This window comes from Schistocerca serialis, chromosome 2 (genome assembly GCF_023864345.2).
Source record: "Schistocerca serialis cubense isolate TAMUIC-IGC-003099 chromosome 2, iqSchSeri2.2, whole genome shotgun sequence".
NCBI classification, from domain to species: Eukaryota; Metazoa; Arthropoda; class Insecta; order Orthoptera; family Acrididae; genus Schistocerca; species Schistocerca serialis.
In genome coordinates, this window is record NC_064639.1 from 1133769134 (window position 1) to 1133784628 (window position 15495).

A 15495-nucleotide genomic window follows, 5' to 3' on the forward strand; every position below is an offset into this window, starting at 1 on the left:
AAGACCCACACGTAACGGTGCAGCACTGAGCTACAACGAACAAGCATTAGTTGAGGTTAGTCGAAGACGAGAGGCATTTCTGGTGTAACCTTCTGCGGCTCACGCGAGCGTATGTCGCGCACCAGGACCCACGGCGTCCCAGGCGATTCAGCGGCAGCGGCGTTGCAATTCCGCGAGGCGGCGTCCGCGCTTTCCGCACTGGGGGAGGGGTGGGGGGGGGGGAGGTGGTCTGTTAGCGCCGGACTGGGGAGGGGGAGGAGGGGGGAGGCGCCGTGGCACAGAAACTGCGATTAAAGTCTCGGTCACGCGCCAGCCGGCAGACCGCGTGCAGCACGCCTCACGGTTTAGTCGCCCACGGAAGCTTCTACGTTGCGCAGGTATCAGCCCTGGGAGCGGAACGACTCACCACTTCCTACGAAAGCCTCAGCCATCACAGCAGGACAGGTATCCTCTCGTCTGCTTTATCAATCCTATCGAGCCATATATCTTCCATCGTGCAAGTAGTACTAAAAGTAAAGGAATGAGTAGAAACAACGAAAAATGGGCACAATACGTTTCGACAGCATTCTGACATCATCAGCAATCTATTCCATATCTCATATGTGGCACATACATTCGTATGCCTATAACCTTTCCCCTTAATTTTCTTACAGTTCACCTATAGAACATGTTTAAGCAGCCTGTTCAGATTTACCCTTTCTCCAACATTCTTCCTTAAATTCAGTTTACTCTCATACCTCTGTTTCAACATCCACATTCATAACTACATTCTTGCATTCACCTTATTCACTTCTTAAGTTTCCTACTACATTTTATTCTGTCTTCCATTTATTTTTTTTAAAAAGTTTCCTGTTCGTAAACTAAGTATATTTTTCAGTGTTCTATAGTTCTTGTTATGATGTGGTACTAATTAAAATTTTCCTCGTTATATGTATTACTTTTGAATCACTTCACATTTAAATGTTTCCGATGTGCTTTCCTAGCCTACATCTCGTCGCAATCTTTCTTTTTTCCTGTGATTCCATTACTTCCTTTCATCCACACTGACACTGATGTTTATGGTGCATTTCGGTCGAGTAACTGTCTTGTTATCTTCAGTTGCTAGAGAGTGCTGTTGTTGTAAACACGTCTTTTATTCTACCTGCTTCCACACATGTATTTCTGCCTTGACACACCTCGTTAGCCGGCCGGTGCGGCCAAGCTGTTCTAGGCGCTTCAGTCTGGAACCGCGCGACCGCTACGGTCGCAGTTTCGAATCCTGCCTCGGGCATGGATGTGTGTGATGTCTTTAGATAGTTCTAAGTTCTAGAGACTGATGACCTCAGATGTTAAGTCCCATAGTGCTCCCAGCCATTTGAGCCACACCTCATTATTTCCCTTCAGAATCACAAACAAATGGCTTTCTATATCACATAAAATTTTTTCGTCCTTAGAGAGCACATTATTTTATGTATATTAAAAAAACAAGTTCTGGAATCCAGCCTATCATTATATGTTAATGCAGCGTGTTTCAACGATTTATACCTCACCGTCTAGCACATACCATCTACATTTCCTGTTTCTCATTAGAAGGCAAAGATAAGCATAACTCTCTCAAGAAGGAGTATTCGTGGTGTAGATAATACGTGAAATGTAAAGACACAATATACGGTTCTTGGATTTAAAGGCGTACATCTTGTAATGGCGTAGTGTTCTACCAACAAAGCGAACCAATCACGCCTCACATAATGATTCAAATTTCCGATTTTACCATTTCAAATTCTTCAAATTCCACTGTCGCACTTTCGCGATGCTGCTAGGCTGTTGTCACCGAGAAATTAAATACAATGCAGAGTTCAGCTTAATCACAGGATTATGACTGCAGCTGATGTGGAATATCTTTCGTTACTGAAATAGTAAACTTTGAGCTTATTGTGACAGCTTGATAGAGTGTCACCATAGTTTGTTGTGGTTGAGCACTTCATGTGCGAGTCCAACACTCATTTCACAATGTCATATATAATCAATACAATACTTCTCGATTTTTGCTTGGGTTAACGTCTGCGTTGGCGTTATTATATTTACATTTCTGCCGATCTACGGAATACATGGCACTCAAAACATCAGAACACTACTACACTGTGGTCAGATCGAAAAATGTTAAACATTTGTGCATGACGATGAGGTGTTGAGCGTGGAAACGCTTAGTAGGAAACACTGCATCAAACGTTGAATGTTTACAACGTACACCGCCATACTAATATGTACACATGTAAACCTTGCAAAACTGCGTGCATACCCACCCTTAAGTAAGGCGGCCGTTTCCTTATTCGTTTGGCCACTTTAATTTGCCCATTTGGTGTGATAATACTACGATCACTGTAACACCCCAATCCCTCTGTAAATTACTGTCGTGCTGGTGTGAAGTGTTACACACATAAGGCAGTATACACGTGACTGCTATGGGCAGCATGCTACGGGAATTTAATGAGCAAAGGTAGCGATTGGAATACAAAAGTCTATACCCTTATTATACGTAGAACTATAACATGCCTCATAAAATCTTCGTGTATGTTTTGCACATCATTCCTTTCTGTTTCCTCTAATATTTTCTGGTGTGGTGTAGATATCACTGGACACCAATACAGTGCAACCGATGTTAAACAGGTTGACGTATACATCAGCAACTGAAAATTACTCTGATTTCCATGTTGCATCGCCAACTACGTCATTAAAAATTATACGTTTTGATATCTCGTCTTTTTGTTTATCTCCCTACTACTGTTGTTTACATACTCGTAACAATGCTGTAGCCATACCGAACTCTCATGACTAGTTGTTTAAACTTACAGAATATACGTACAAACTTACAGAATATACGCACCAGTTTTATCTGTTAGATACGTGCGTTTTCGATATAAAAACACCCGTACATCATCCATGGGCTCTCCCAACGTACACTGTTAATATTAGCTCCCGACATGTGCTGTAATCGCCAAATTGACAGCAGAGAATTACAACCAGCTGCCCCTCTTTGTTCACGCACTTACTTCGACACCGACTTATCAGAAACACTAAAAAATCCTGTTTTGCTCATGTGAAATACTCAGGAAGTACGCCGGCAGCACCCCTTTTGACATCAGGTTGGTTTATTCTTGTTTCCTTCACTCAAGAAGTTAATGAGACTGAGATCAGCAAGGTCTTGAAGTTTTTTTCATTACTCAAGTATGGTACCCGAGAATACGTTAGTAAACAATTGTTCAATCACTACGTTCCATCGATCTCTGTGAGTCACCGAATGAGTGGCTGACTCTTCCTCTACCTCTCTGTCACTCTCTGACTACTATATAACTTCAGGTAACGTAGAGAGAAATATTCCAGATTTCCGAGTTTCCAACCGAGAGTATTTTATTATTTTTCCCACGATATTTCCAAATCTTCCTTAGATGGCACTTTGTGACGATTCACTCAAAGTTTGAAATTGACAGTTGTTACCTCCAATGCTGAAGCTATCTTGTCACTGGGCCATACCAGTAATATCCCTCAGGTTGTGCTTACATATAACTAGACATTGTATCCTGTCTAATAGAGGTAGACTCTGCGGAGCTTGAAATGTATGGACTGAAACAAGTGGCAAGTTGAAACTTCGTGAATGTCCTTGAGGAGTGCAAGGACAGCGGAACTCGGCGTGGAAAAGGCGGGGATCCGGGTCTGATACGGCAACCTGAGGAAGACAGCCAAGGAAACAGTTGATATCGCCGAGAAGTGTGATAACATCCCATCGGCTGCAAACTCGGCAACCTGGAGGTTATCAGTATGACAAGAAAATGTGTATTATCACACCGTCTCTAAGGAATTAGTATTACGTCCTGGTGAGCTAACATACCGTAAAAGGTTTTCTGGACTTTTATGAATATAATGGTGTCTTATATGAGGAAACAGCCATCGTTGCATCCCTCTATAGTTCCCTAAAACTTCTTATTGCCTGAGCATGATAGTCTTTGGAGGCGCCGTGGCGTTGATTCACAGATAATCTGTACTGAATCTTAATATGTTTTCAACAATGCCTGTATCAGCTGGAGTGCTGAAATAGTGTTGCTGATCGGGAATTCTTGCTTACGTGTTAGCTCTATCAGGAAATGAGAGCTTCGTTTATTCATACTGATACTGAAGAAAAATTTGAAATGCAAGCTCAGTGAAAGAGAGGGGGGGGGGGGGGGGGGAGGGGAGCAGAGAAGGGAGAAAAGTGTAAAGGCTGATAGATATAATGTTTGAATTCAATTGGTATTTTGTACTCTGAGTAATGAAGTAACTTCCGTATCTTGATATGTCTAGATGTAACTGGGAAAGGTATTGGCTCCAGTCACAATTAATGTTCGTATTTGCTACTCTTTCTCTTTGAAAAATATCTAGGGCATACGGAAGTGGGAAAGATGATTACAACGAACGAAAAAATCACGAATTATCTGCATCCGCATGCAGCCTTACTGCTTTCACTCGGCGTGAAAGACAGTCACGAGGTTAACGCCGGCAACGAAATGGCACCTCTTTACTGCGTGGTCCACTGACCTTTCCCTTTGTCACATTATAACAGAAATAAGGACGGTAGTAGAGCTATGGCGGATTCAGGGGAAGTACAGATAGGACAATCGTGAACAGATTTTTGTTGTTGTATCTGTAACGTGTTTTCTTTAAAGTCTGTTACTTCTAGTAACCAGTAGTTCTGTCTGCTTGCTGTAGACGCTCAAATCTTTGTTGTGCACACACAATGATGAATCACTACAAACCAACCTTTAGTGCTGGAATGTGCGGTACATATAACCAGGGCGTTTGACGTTATGTGAGTTCCGTCCGTGCTACAGGAAGTGCCATAATTTCGTTTTACTGCTTCTGTTTATGAGAAACTCGGACCAGTAGCTACACGCTAACTGCAGCCAACTCGCAAATTAAATCGCATTAGTAAAAAAAATGCAATAACTTAATCATATACATAAAAATGGTTCAAATGGCTCTGAGCACTATGGGACTTAACATCTTCGGTCATCAGTCCCCTGGAACTTAGAACTACTTAAACACCTAACTAACCTAAGGACATCACACACATCCATGCCTGAGGCAGGATTCGAACCTGCGACCATACCGGTCGCGCGGTTCCAACCTGAAGCGCTAGAACCGCTCGGCCACCAGCGGCCGACAATCATATACATATTCGTATGCGAAAATGGTGATCGAACGAAACGGAAAAGCTTAAAGCTTGCGACTATCTCTTATACATGCGGAAGTGAATGTGTACTTTGTTCCTGCAATAACGTACATACATCCAAACACCAGTTGAGCACTAGTTTTGCGGAAAAGGAAGTCACAACTGTGGCTGGGGTTTCCAGTTGCGGCATTTCCTTACAACCAAGAGAAACCTCCAGGAAAACTTGGTCAGAATCGTGTAATGGGAACTATTCTTAATATAATTCTGGGACACTACATGGAGTATTACTAGAAACAGTTGCTTTCTTAGTCGAGTACGAAATTCGAGATCGCTATTGTTAGTTCTTTAAATCGGTCTACTGCAGTAACTGAACCTATATAACGTAGACATTTAGTTTTCTCAGTAATCGTTAATATTTTAGAATGAGTGAGAAGTTGTAACGTCCCCTTAAAACAATTATACATGACTGTGCTTAAACTGACACACAATATTTTGTTAGCGCAACGCAATCTGACTTTCAAAATTCCCTACAAAACAATGGCCCTGACTAACAGTAAACTATACCTTTCACAAATCACTTACCTCACAAAAATCTTCGCTACTCAAGCTACTGCAATACAGCGAGCGCCACTACTGCCAGCTAAATAAAAGATTCAAACTACTGAAGGCACTAACTACTGATAGGGATAGTTAGCAAATGAAAGATATTAATAGAGAACAAACAATGTATTTACCTTGATATCGTCATATATAAATATAGCAGTTCATGACAAATTTCAAAACTCCGCCATCTCTCTCCCCACATCCACCACTGCTGGCGGCTCATCTCCAACTGCGCAACGCTACGCGCTGTTCACAGCCAGCTGCCTAACACTACAATGGCGAGTATTACAACAATGCAAAGCAGCCACAGACTGCACACAGCACAGCCAGTGATTTTCATACAGAGGTGGCGTTACCAATAAAAAAACCTAAACAGCCTACTTACAACGTATGGGCTTTGTCGTAGGTTTGTGAGTAGTGGGTTACGGTGCGACATTTGTTCAAAATACACTACTGGCCATTAAAATTGTTACACCAAGAAGAAATGCAGGTGATAAACGGGTATTCATTGGACAAACATATTATACTAGAAGTGACATGTGACTACATTTTCACGCAATTTGGGTGCATAGATCCTGAGAAATTAGTACCCACAATTACCACCTCTGGCCGTAATAACGGCCTTGATACGCCTGGGCATTGAGTCAAACAGAGCTTGGATGGCGTGTACAGGTACAGCTGCCCATGCAGCTTCAACACGATGCCACAGTTCATCAAGAGTAGTGACTGGCGTATTGTGACGAGCCAGTTACTCGGCCACCATTGACCAGACGTTTTCAATTGGTGAGAGATCTAGAGAATGTGCTGGGCAGGGCAGCAGTCGAACATTTTCTGTATCCAGAAAGGCCCGTACAGGACCTGCAAAATGCGGTCGTTCATTATCCTGCTGAAATGTAGGGTTTCGCGGGATCGAATGAAGGGCAGAGCCACGGGTCGTAACACATCTGAAATGTAGCGTCCACTGTTCAAAGTGCCGTCAATGCGAACAAGAGGTGACCGAGACGTGTAACCAATGGCACCCCATAACATCAAGCCGGGTGATACGCCAGTATGGCGATGACAAATACACGCTTCCAATGTGCGTTCACCGCGATGTCGCCAAACACAAATGCGACCATCATGATGCTGTAAACAGAACCTGGATTCATCCGAAAATATGACGTTTTGCCATTCGTGCACCCAGGTTCGTCGTTGAGTACACCATCGCAGGCGCTCGTGTCTGTGATGCAGCGTCAAGGGATCCGCAGCCATGGTCCCCGAGCTGATAGTCCATGCTGCCGCAAACGTCGTCGAACTGTTCGTGCAGATGGTTGTTGTCTTTCAAACGTCCCCATCTGTTGACTCAGGGATAGAGACGTGGCTGCACGATCCGTTACAACCATGCGGATAAGATGACTGTCATCTCGACTGCTAGTGATACGAGACCGTTGGGATCCAGCACGGCGTTCCGTATTACCCTCCTGAAACCACCGATTCCATATTCTGCTATCAGTCATTGGATCTCGACCAACGGAGCAGCAGTGTCGCGATACGATAAACCGCAACCACGATAGGCTACAATCTGACCTTTATCAAAGTCGGAAACGTGATGGTACGCATATCTCCTCCTTACACGAGGCATCGCAACAACGTTTCACTAGGCAACGGCGGTCATCTGCTGTTTGTGTATGAGAAATCGGTTGGAAACTTTGCTCATGTCAGCACGTTGTAGGTGTAGCCACCGGCGCCAACCTTGTGTGAATGCTCTGAAAAGCTACTCATTTGCATATCACAGCATCTTCTTCCTGTCGGTTAAATTCCGCGTCTGTAGCACGTCATCTTCGTGGTGTAGCAATTTTAATGACCAGTAGTGTATTTTCATTGGGAGAATACAGTGGGGAAGCCAATGGAAATTCTAGGGATATCCTCTCCTGGAAATGCAGAAGTTGTTGCAGACATAAGTAATAGAGAAGCAGGAGCGTAAGATCTGTGCCCTTCAGGTGCAGCTGCAAAATGCGAAGATGGAACTAAATGGAATGAGGAGGGAGAAGGGCGCTAGGAATGAGAAGTGGCAGTTGGTAAGACGGCTGCTAGGAGGAGGAGATATTCAGACAGTTGTGCTTTGCTTACCACCAACAGATTTGACCAACTGTCAGAGTTTAGTATAGAGGAACTTCTTGTAGCTGTAGATGTAGGAAACATGCAGCAGACCTCAGCAGATAAGGACCCTAAGACAGTTGCAGTTTCGCGTAGAAAGAAGAAAGTTATGCGAGTAGGTAGTTCACATTGCAGAGGTTTAGGCCAGCAGTTACAGGAAGTGTTGGAGAGTGAGTAACAGGTCAGCATCACTGTGAAGCCCAGTGCAAGGTTGGCTCAGGTGAGTGTTATCTTAGGGGTGTTACATAGGAATTTTACGAAAGAGGATAAGGTAGTGATTGTGGGTGTAACTGGGAATAGTGTTGATAGGGACGGGGAGTATGATGTTGGTGGTGACCTGGAAAAGATAACTACTCATACTGATGTCACAAATGCGCAATTTATGCAGTTGTTTGAGCGTCATGATCGGCCTCATCTTAATGCTGCTGTTAGGCAAAATAACAAGGGGCTTGGAAAGGCACTGACAGCGCAGGGCGTAACTCACATTGCAGTGGTACCAGTTGCGTCTGTCAATAGATCAGGATTTACTAGGCATGGCCTGTACCTCAATAGGTATGGGAGGGGGACGCTGGTAAAGCTTATAGGTAACAGTGTAGTGTGCGGTGGTGGGATCACGCACGGGAAAATTCCTGTAGTAGTTGGTGTTAGAGCTGCATATTTTTTTAGATTGAAGTCAACTGTTAGGTATAACTGCATAAAGGAAGTCTCTCTAACAAAGAAATCCCCTTCACGGAAGGTCAGGTATCCGAGTAGTGAAGGAATCAGTATATTTCAGTAAAATGTGACAGGTATTAGAGATAAAGTCAGTGTACTGCTTGCAGTTATTGACTCGGACATTATTGGTATATCAGAGCACCACTTAAATAGCGTGACAGGTCAGAGGCTTCCTTTACCAAGATACAGATTAGCTGGCTGTTTTACAAGGAGTTCTTTGGAGTGTGGGGTAATTGCCCTGTACGTAAAAACCAGTATTCCATTTGACTCGGTAGATGTATCAAAGCAATGCACTGAACAGGTATCTGAATGTTGCGCAGCGGCAGTTGAATTTAGTGAAACTACTAATCGTTGTTATGTATACGTCCATCTGTTCTGACTTCAGAGCCTTCCTGCTCAATCGAAAGAGGGTTCTTCGTTTACTTTATGGAAAGTATCAAAAATTAATTGTATGTGGTGACCTCAGTATTAATTACGTATTCGCTTCTGCAAGAATAAGGATGTTGGAAGATCTTCTAAATTAATATGAGCTGACGCAGACCATATTTTTCTTCATCCAGGGTGCAAGGGAGGAATAGCACAATCACAGACAATATTTTTATTCATACTTCATTACTAGATAGGCATTATGTTAGTAAAATGGTGAACAGCCTTTGTACTCAATCAAACGTTATATTAATTACAAACTAGGTATAAAAGCTAATCTAACGGCAATATAGAATTTTTTAAACCTCGTCAAGGAACCAGAGTGGCAGGATGTTTATAGTGCCGTTAACATTGATGACAAATATAACGCTTTCCTTAGTACGTTTCTCATGCTCTTTGAAAGTTGCTTTCCATTAGAAAGTTCAAAAGAGGGCACTAGTGGTAAAGGCCAGCCTTCGCCGCTAACTTGCAAGATGAGAATATGATGTAGAACAAAGTAGGAATTATATTAAAATATTAGAAGTAATCACAGTCAAGCCACAGTAGCCCATTACAAACAGCACTGTACGGTGCTCAAAAATGTTATAAGGCAGGCAAATAGTATGTGGTACGTAAATAGAATAACTAATTCACAAGATAAAATTAAAACCATATGGTCAGTCGTGAAGCAAGTGTCCAGTCAACAGCACAAGTTCGAGGACATAAAGTCAGTATATATTAAAAATGTTTTTGTTACTGGTAAGTCAGCTATTTCTGAAAATAATTGGTGAATTAAATAAAAGCTTAGTTTTTACCGAGAATACATAACTCTCTTTTGTAAAATGGCTTTCCAGGACTTATATCTGGAATACTCCTCTGTGATACGGACAAAAGGGGATCTGAGTTAATAATTAAATCAATGAAGACTAAGAACTCTCAAGAAGATGATAGAGTAAATAGCAAAATACTAAAGTACTGTGATACGCATATTAGCCCTATACTTACACATATTTGTAAATTTTTCTTTAGGAACGGTCAGCTTCCTGAACGATTAAATTACTTAGTACTAAAGCCGCTCTGTAAATAGAGAGAAAGGGATAATATAGACAATTTTCTATGACATCAGTATCTGGTGAAGTTATTGAAAAGGCTGTGCTTGAAAGGATAACTGATGGATGACCTTAACAAAGTTTGCTATCAGATTTACAGATCGGATTTAGAAATAGTTTGTTGTTGTTGTTGTGGTCTTCAGTCCTGAGACTGGTTTGATGCAGCTCTCCATGCTATTCTATCCTGTGCAAGCTCCTTCATCTCCCAGTACCTACTGCAACCTACATCCCTCTGAATCTGATTAGTGTATTCATTTCTTGGTCCCCCTCTACGATTTTTACCCTCCACGCTGCCATCCAATGCTAAATTTGTCATCCCTTGACGCCTCAGGACATGTCCCACCAACCGGTACTTTCTTCTTGTCAAGTTGTGCCACAAACTCCTCTTCTCCCCAATTCTATTCAAAACCTCCTCATTAGTTATGTGATCTACCCATCTAATCTTCAGCATTCTTCTGTAGCACCACATTTCGAGAGCTTCTATTCTCTTCTTGTCCAAACTACTTATCGTCCACGTTTCACTGCCATACATGGCTACACTCCATACAAATGCTTTCAGAAACGACTTCCTGACACTTAAATCTATACTAGATGTTAACAAATTTCTCTTCTTCAGAAACGCTTTCCTTGCCATTGCCAGTCTACATTTTATATCATCTCTACTTCGACCATCATCAGTTATTTTACTCCCTAAATAGCAAAACTCCTTTACTACTTTAAGTTTCTCATTTCCTAATCTAATTCCCTCAGCATCACCCAACTTAATTCGACTACATTCCATTATCCTTGTTTTGCTTTTGTTGATGTTCATCTTATATCCTCCTTTCAAGACACTGTCCATTCCGTTCAACTGCTCTTCCAAGTCCTTTGCTGTCTCTGACAGAATTACAATGTCATCGGCGAACCTTTAAGTTTTTCTTCTCCATGGACTTTAATACCTACTCCGAATTTTTCTTTTGTCTCCTCTACTGCTTGCTCAATATACAGATTGAATAACATCGGGGAGAGGCTACAACCCACTATCACTCGCTTCCCAACCACTGCTTCCCTTTCATGTCCCTCGACTCATAACTGCCATCTGGTTTCTGTACAAATTGTAAATAGCCTTTCGCTCCCTGTATTTTGCCCCTGCCATCTTTAGAATTTGAAAGAGAGTATTCCAGTCAGCATTGTCAAAAGCTTTCTCTAAGTCTACAAATGCTAGAAACGTAGGTTTTCCTTTCCTTAATCTTTCTTCTAAGATAAGTCGTAGGGTCAGAATTGCCTCACGTGTTCCAACATTTTTACGGAATCCAAACTGATCTTCCCCGAGGTCGGCTTCTGCCAGTTTTTCCAATCGTCTGTAAAGAATTCGCGTTAGTATTTTGCTGCTGTGACTTATTAAACTGATTGTTCGGTAATTTTCACATCTGTCAACACCTGCTTTCTTTGGGATTGGAATTATTCTATTTTTCTTGAAGTCTGAGGGTATTTCGCCTGTCTCGTACATCTTGCTCACCAGATGGTAGAGTTTTAGTCAGGACTGGCTCTCCCAAGGCAGTCAGTAGTTCTAATGGAATGTTGTCTACTCGCAGGGCCTTGTTTCGACTCAGGTCTTTCAGTGCTCTGTCAAACTCTTCACGCAGTATCGTATCTCCCATTTCATCTTCATCCACATCCTATTCCATTTTCATAATATTGCCCTCAAGTACATCGCCCTTGTATAGACCCTCTATATACTCCTTCCACCTTTCTGCTTTCCCCTCTTTGCTTAGAAATGGGTTTCCATCTGAGCTCTTGATATTCATACAAGTGGCTCTCTTTCCTCCAAAGGTTTCTCTAATTTTCCAGTAGGCTTTATCTATCTTACCCCTAGTGAGATAAGCCTCCACATCCTTTCATTTGTCCTCTAGCCATGCCTGCTTAGCCATTTTGCACTTCCTGTCGATCTCATTTTTGAGACGTTTGTATTCCTTTCTGCCTGCTTCATTTACTGCATTTTTATATTTTCTCCTTTCAACAATTAAATTCAATATTTCTTCTGTTACCCAAGGATTTCTACTAGCCCTCGTCTTTTTACCTACTTGATCCTCTGCTGCCTTCACTACTTCATCCCTCAGAGCTACCCATTCGTCTTCTACTGTATTTCTTTCCCCTATTCCAGTCAATTGTTTCCTTATGCTCTCCCTGAAACTCTGTACAACCTCTGGTTAAGTCAGTTTATCCAGGTACCATCTCCTTAAATTCCCACCTTTTTGCAATTTCTTCAGTTTTAATCTACAGTTCATAACCAATAGATTGTGGTCAGAGTCCACATCTGCCCCTGGAAATGTCCTAAAATTTAAAACCTAGTTCCTAAATCTCTGTCTTACCATTATATAATCTATCTGATACCTTTTAGTATATCCAGGATTCTTCCATGTATACAACCTTCTTTTATGATTCTTGAACCAAGTGTTAGCTATGATTAAGTTATGCTCTGTGCAAAATTCTAACAGACGGCTTCCTCTTTCATTTCTTAGCCCCAATCCATATTCACCTACTATGTTTCCTTCTCTCCCTTTTCCTACTGTCGAATTCCAGTCATCCATGAGTATTAAATTTTCGTCTCCCTTCACTACCTGAATAATTTCTTTTATCTCATCATACATTTCTTCAATTTCTTCGTCATCTGCAGAGCTAGTTGGCGTATAAACTTGTACTACTGTAGTAGGTATGGGCTTCGTGTTTATCTTGGCCACTATAATGCGTTCACTATGCTGTGTGTAGTAGCTTACCCGCACTCCTATTTTCTTATTCATTATTGAACCTACTCCTCCATTACCCCTATTTGATTTTGTATTTATAACCCTGTATTCACGTGACCAGAAGTCTTGTTCCTCCTGCCACCGAACTTCACTAATTCCGACTATATCTAACATTAACCTATCGATTTCCCTTTTTAGGTTTTCTAACCTACCTGCCCGATTAAGGGGGTCTGACATTCCACGCTCCGATCCGCAGAATGCCAGTTTTCTTTCTCCATAATGACGTCCTCTTGAGTAGTCCCCGCCCGGAGATGCGAATGGGGGACTACTTTACCTCCGGAGTATTTTACCCAAGAGGACGCCATCATCATTTAACCATACAGTAAAGCTGCATGCCCTAGGGGAAAAATTACGGCTGTAGTTTCCCCTTGCTTTCAGCAGTTCGCAGTACCACAACAGCAAGGCCGTTTTGGGTAATGTTACAAGGCCAGATCAGTCAATCATCCAGACTGTTGCCCCTGAGACTACTGAAAAGGCTGCAGCCCCTCTTCAGGAACCACGCGTTTGTCTGGCCTCTCAACAGATACCCCTCCGTACTGGTTGCACCTACGGTACGGCTATCTGTATCGTTGAGGCACGCAAGCCTCCCCACCAACGGCAAGGTCCATGGTTCATTGGGGGAGAAATAGTTTAACAATTAAAAATCCCATATTCTCTCTTCTCTGTGAGGTACCGAATACATTAAGCAAAGGATTTTCGAACGATAGGCATCATTTTTGATTTGACTAAGGCGTTTGGTTGTGTTAATCACGAAATATTGCTCCAGAAGTTGGACCATTATGGAATATGTGGAGTAGCTTACAACTGGTTCACCTCTCAGTTTAAGAACACACAACAAAACGTCATTCGTCACATTACTGAGAATGGCTGTGATGTGGGTTCCGAGTGGGACAGGGTTAAATGGGGAGTGCCCCAGGGATCGGTGCTTGGGCCACTCCTGTTCTTTATTTACATATACACAACAAAAAAAGTTTTGTATCACCCCAGTTCCCAGAACTCCTGAAGATAGACATTGACTGTGGATATTGAGTCACTGACACACTCCTTTTGATGTTCAGAGATGCACTAAACCCGCGCAAAGATGTAAACAACGCCTATTAGACGGAGGGGACCCGAGAGCCGATCACTTCCAGTCATTCCACCAGGATGGACATGCACGACTCGTGTTGTCTGTCGTTCAGTCATGCCTAGACGGTTAATACCCCGGTTGGATTGCGTCCGCATTGTTGCTCTATGCCAGGAAGGGATCTCAACAGGAGAAGTGTCCAGACGTATCGGAGTGAACCAAAGTGATGTTGTTTGGACATGGAGGAGACACAGGGAGACAGGAACTGTCGATGACGTGCCTCGCTCAGGCTGCCCAAAGGCTACTACTGCAGTGAATGACCACTACCTACGGATTATGGCTCTGAGGAACCCTGACAACAAAGCCACCATGTTGAATAATGCTTTTTCGTGCAGCCACAGGACGTCGTGTTACGACTCAAACTGTCCGCAACAGGCTGCATGTTGCGCAACTTCACTCCCGACGTCCATGGTGAAGTCCAACTTTGCAAATACGACACCATCCAGGTACAGATGGGCCCAACAACATGCCGAATGGATCGCTCAGGACTGGTATCACGTTCTCTTCGCTCATGAGTGTCGTATATGCCTTCAACCTGACAATCATTGGAGACCTATTTGGAGGCAACCCAGTCGGGTTGAATGCCTTAGACACACTGTCCAGTCCGGCCGGAGCGGCCAAGCGATTCTAGGCGCTACAGTCTGGGCTCATGGCAACATCTCAGTCACAAGCGACGTTGAGCAGTTTCATTAGCTATACTGAGAGGATCTCAAAATGTTCAAATGTATGTGAAATCTTATGGGACTTAACTGCTAAGGTCATCAGTCCCTAAGCCTACACACCACTTAACTTAAATTATCCTAAGGACAAACACACACACCCATGCGCGAGGGAGGACTCGAACCTCCGCCAGGATCAGACGCACAGTCCATGACTGCAGCACCCTAGACCGCTCGGCTAATCACGCGTGGTGAGAGGATCTCTCTGTATCTCTGTCTCTATCTGCTTCACTCTCTCTGTCTCTTTCTCTCTCTCTGTCTCTCTGTCTCTCTCTCTACAATACAGTTAAGTATCACTATACTTTTGTACATTAGTGAATGCTGCACCGTCATGTCGTAGAATTCACAGTTGCAATGGCCGCGGGGCAGGAAAGGCGAGTACTACTGAGACGCATGCATGCATTGAGTGAGTGGATCATGATCTTCAAAAGTGGAAACTGAAATCAGGAGGATGTTTCGAGTTGATAAAATACGCCCAGTTCTTGGATTACATATTGGGACACAGATAGGCAGATTGCAGCGAACTTCATCAGCTCTTGCTGAAAGCTTCTTCCTCACTTGTGACAGTTCTCGAGGCCTGTGCCTCCATATGTGTGCAAATATTAGCAGTATGTTCTTTTTACTAATGCCTGTTTGATGGACTGGATATATGCAAACACACTGGATTCACACTAAATACATTACAGCATTAAATAGTAACAGTTCTCCGAGGTCA

The 15495-nt window shown here is 42.9% G+C and overlaps 1 protein-coding gene across 2 annotated transcripts in view; it reads left to right on the plus strand.

Annotated features, from left to right (window-relative positions):
* Positions 1 to 305: 305 nt before the first annotated feature.
* Positions 306 to 15495, plus strand: part of LOC126456725 (leukocyte elastase inhibitor-like) — a 174076-nt gene continuing 158886 nt past the window's right edge. For both annotated transcript variants that reach the window (XM_050092467.1, XM_050092466.1), the window contains exon 1: positions 306 to 444. The gene's annotated coding sequence lies outside the window, so the exon portion shown is untranslated. The remainder of the gene's footprint in view (positions 445 to 15495) is intronic.